Source organism: Anguilla rostrata, chromosome 9, assembly GCF_018555375.3.
Source record: "Anguilla rostrata isolate EN2019 chromosome 9, ASM1855537v3, whole genome shotgun sequence".
In the NCBI taxonomy this organism is placed as follows: Eukaryota; Metazoa; Chordata; class Actinopteri; order Anguilliformes; family Anguillidae; genus Anguilla; species Anguilla rostrata.
This window is the reverse complement of record NC_057941.1, coordinates 17,182,330-17,187,138: the sequence shown is the minus strand read 5'-3', so window position 1 is coordinate 17,187,138 and position 4,809 is coordinate 17,182,330.

The following is a 4,809-nucleotide window of genomic DNA, read 5'->3' as shown; positions in this document are numbered from 1 at the left end:
TATTTTCAGGAACTCTGGCTATATGTTGTTTATTCAATTATTGAGTCTTTTCATGAGCTCTAACTGCTCATTCTCTCTTTCTGTACAAAAGCTTTCCCCTTCTCCACCATTCTCTTTTAACATTTCCTTTAGGCATCAGAGTTTTAGATTTTAAAACCAGGCAGTTCAATGGGTAGGTGTACTCTGCTAGACATACAAGAGCTGCTCTCTAGCTCCTACCTGTGGAATGGAATGGCGTTGCACACACAAAGTTGATTCCGGTCATACTGCTATGTTTATGATCTGGAGACCCGGCGCATTGGACACTGAGTAAAAAACAAGTGATATAGAGGATGTGGCCATATCGCACTCCTCTGGGCATACTGAGAAAATCAGTCTCATGCCCTCCCTACATTCTGTTACAGCCTAGGATTTCTCCTTCCATAATTCAGTCCAAACGAAAGTAAATTCCTCTGATAGCACAGCAGAATATCAGGTCTGCAGGGAGAATTCGCTTAACTTTCAACAGGGTCAGTGTAAAAAAAAAACCGCTAATGTCTGAACTCATTATGTTCTTCTGTTAATAAATGCTAGAACTCTGCTCACAGTTGTTTCTTATGTTATGTTTGTCATCCATACCTGTGATACGTGAAAAAAAAAAAAACGATAATCAGCAGTACGCTGAAAGGAGAGCGTCGGTGCCATTGTTCAGAGGGGAACTCAGATAGGCGAACTGAGCGTCATCCCCTTTGATGACGGCGTTTATTGATAAGTGGGTAATTATCCGTAAGCGATATCGGTGCCCAGCCGTTAATCTCCCCTGCGGAGCCGCGGCGCGGATCGCGTTCCTCAAAGTCAGAGTGTGAACTGGACACCTTCCCTCGGCTGGCTCGACTAGACGTCACCTGCACCGGTCACGCTTACCGGTAGGGCTGTAAAAAAACCTTGCAGTCACTAAAATTAAAAGCCCCAATGTCAGAGAGGAAACATGTTTATCTTTACCTAATGTACTTATATCATATGTGTAGAATAATTATGCATGCAGAAAAGGAGGAGAACATTTGGTGGTTTTCACAGTTGTATCAATATGTGTAGCGCTGAGTGCTGTAACTACTTTCCATAGGCTGAACGGACGCATCTTCTGCAGTGCTTGAAAGACAGGTAGGTATTCCCAAGCATACGGTACAAGGCTCCGCATTGGCATTCCAAGGAAAGTGGTGAGTTGGTGTGGGCCCTCTGCTCATGCGCGTGCACGTACTTGTGTGTTCTGCGCCTACACACGTATCAGTGTGACATGAAGTCGTGTGAGTGACCTCTATCTCTCTCTGTCCCGCTTTCCCCTCCCTGAGATGTTGTTTTTCCCGGGTCCCCTCAGCCCGGTTTCGGGGTTCTCCTTCATCGCCCGGTCTTTCCCAGAAGGGGTCTCACAGCCGCTCCTGCACTTCCCACAGAGGAGCGCAGGTCCGTCCCTGAGAACCTTCCTCTGGCGCGGGGAACGAGGACAATGGCTGACCCAGAGAGTTCGGCGTCGAGGCGTCGCTGTAACTCAGTAGCTTACTTTTTCTGTTTTTTTTAATTCTTTTTTTGTTTCCCGCACTGCGGACCGGGGACCCTGCGAACGAGCGGCGAGCGACGCCGGGGCCGGAATATTCGGTTACGGATGCGTTTCCATCCGATTGTCAGCGGCGGGCGAGGGGCGGTAAACGATATCGCTTTGGGTGTCGTATTAATGCCATGCGCTCGCACAACAAACACAGACCACTTCCTTCCCGCTCCCATTAGAGCCACGCCCGCGGAGAGCGTGTAATTCTAGAACGGGATTCACAGGGGACCCGTGGAAGAGGTGGGGAAAAACAACAGGTTATTTGGGCTTATGTTTTTTTTTCTATCTGTATCATCAGGGCGAGGGGGCCGGGGTACATATCTTGGGCTAGAATTGATTTTAGTTGCATTTGAATATCTTCGTTAGTTATGGATCCATATCGCAGAGTCTCCCTGTAGCCAATAACTACCTCTTTGACTAGCGGTCTTGCGTTTGGGGTCTTGAAAAGGTTGGTGATATCTGCTGATATAATGGGAAAGATAAAAATCTATTGTGCTGCGCATTATGAGTTAGCGCAGAAAAAGAGAGTGTGTGTGTGTGTGTGTGTGAGAGAGAGAGAGAGAGAGAGAGAGAGAGAGAGGGAGAATATGAAGAGCTGCTGCTGGAATCCACAGTGTTGTGAGAGCGTCATACCTTTCAGCTTCATTAAACCAATTTCACGCTGTGCTGAGCTAAGAGAGGAAGCGCTGAATCTCAGCCACGGCAACAATGGCGCTTTGAGGGGTACGGGGGCCAAACTAAATTAGGTACCACTTCAGAAATGGCAAATTAAAAATTGGAAAGTTAGAAATGAAAAGTTGTGGGGAGATGATTATGTCTTTATTGTGGCCCCGCTCAGACTGTGAGAAACCCTTCTCATTCTCCGCACCCCCCTCTACCCTCTGCTTTCCCAAACCAGGCCGGAAAAAAAATGATGATCTATTTCAAGTCTGGTAATTGGTTTTTAAGATGCTATTACAAATAACCTCCGATTAAAAATGGCAAAAGCTGCATATAGCCCTCTTTTCAAACTCTTGGTATTGTTCAGCGGCCAGTCAGAAATATGAAGCTTCCAACCCCCCTTTCCCCCCCCCCCAACTCGTACAAATTAAAAGTTTATGCAGAGCTAATTTTCTGATAGCCTATCATATCATATCCAGTGCTACCCATGACCATCTGGCTTTTCGATTAGCAGGAGTGCAGGTCTATATCATTTGAACTTTGATATATTAGCAGTTTTTGGAGCATTTTAACTGAAAGTCTAAGGGCAGAGGCTTAAATGTGTGAGTCTATGTTAATACTTTTAGGGCGGGTTTCACAGACACAGATTAAGCTTAGTCCTGGACTAAACTGAGTCAATCTTCATTGAAAATTGAATTTAGTCCAGGACTAAGCTCAATCTGTGTTTGCGAAACTGGCCCTTAAAATATAATCTAAGTCTAAGTGTAATCATGTAACACTTGACACACAATGACGCAAGGGATGGTTAGAAATGAACAGTCTGTGTTTTTTTGTGTTGATAATTTCCATGCTAGCACCCATAAGAAATACTCTAAAAAATAATGGTTGTGTGTGTTTTTATTTTTCATAAAATCTGATTATGAAAGCATGAAGAGGGCACTATCTGTGAGCAGGAGACGGAAACACAGGAGCCAGTGGTTAACCGCGTGAAAAGAGAGAGAGAGAGAGAGAGAGAGAGAGGCACGGACCGTGGCAGCTGTGGGGAGGGCAGGTGACGGGACTGTGGGAACGGGAGGTCCGGGATGACCCGGGGAACGGGTCTCGCTTCAGTCGCCCCGCATTCTGGACGGTCGACTCCAGAAAAGTTCAAAAAGGAGGAGAAGGCATCCGGCGAGGTGGTCTGGGTCTGTCGCCTTCGGGCTGCTGGTTGTTTTTTTTTACGAGACGGGCGCTTCCCCCCCGAGCCATAAAGCCATAACGGCCTCAGAACAAAGACGGAGGGGCCTGAGGCCTGAGGCGAGGTGTCACTCACGCCGCGGGGACGGGAGAGGAGAGCGCACCCGGCCCGCCGCGAAGCGGGAACGCCCTGCGCGTACGCTCACGCTGGCTTCACCGCCTTCCCCGACGACGGCACGTCATTCCCGCTTCATTGTGACCTCACGCAGGCCTGCTGCCCGGCACCAGTTTGCGAGCGGCGCAGGATCAAATCAGCTCAAATAAAGTTTATTTGTATAGAAAACTTTTTACAGGAAACTGTCACAAAGACGCTTCGCAGCAGGAGAGAATTTCCTGGATGTGATTTGGGATAACGTTCGGCATATCGCTGTAGCGCTACGGCGACGCGGCGGCTCGAGCGGCAGAGGGACAGCGAGCGGCGGCGGCGGCGTGCCGTCCGTCGTTCCGCCCGCGGCCCGGTCCCACCAGCGCCGGGCCGACGGGCCGGTCTCCCGGAGAGGAAGTGCGAGCCCTGCTGGCGTGACAGATGCACGGTGAATCTTTGACCCTCCTCGCTCCCCGCCGTCGCCGCATCTGTCCTCGGCCCCCGCGGCTCGCCCCGGCAACCCCTGCCCCCCACCTCTGAGAAAAACAACAGAGCAGCTATCACCGCTGCGATTGATTAGTCCATGGATCAATGCCAGGACTATGAGGCCATAATTCCAACAGGCATAGAGACTTTGTGAGTGCCATTGGCTTTAATGTCATATTCCTGTCCTGTTTAGGCTTTTGTCTGGCAGAAATATGGACATTACACAAGTGAAAACCACTGTGCCTCCTTAAATTCATTATTTAATTAAAAATTAATTTATATTCTATTGCTCTTGGTTCCTGAGAAATGTTTTGATTGGCTAAGAGCTCAGCAGGAGTCCCTTAACTTGTTGAACAGGTTCACACTCATTGGAACATGCTTGGCATAATATTTCCTGCGTGGTATGAACATGCTAGGTGGCGACTGGCATTTTTCTGGCATTACGTGATGGGGGCTAACCTTTTCTCGACGGGGATTGCTGGGGGAGTGTAAATTTTGATCTGTGGGACTCCCTTTGCCCGATCTCCTCAAGCGAGATGGTTTATTTTAATTGAAAATTAGCAAAACAAAACAAGGGGCAAGAGGATCCCTGAATGGGGCCCCTCTTCTGCGGGCTCCTGTGCCGTTGAATAATGCATATGGGAGAAAGTAAACAGCAGCAGCGGGCCCGGAGCGGGAACAATGGGCAGCACACAGCTCGAACCAGGGCGCCGCATTTTATTACCGGCCTGTCAATCCCCCGAGCCTGGGAATCGCGGGA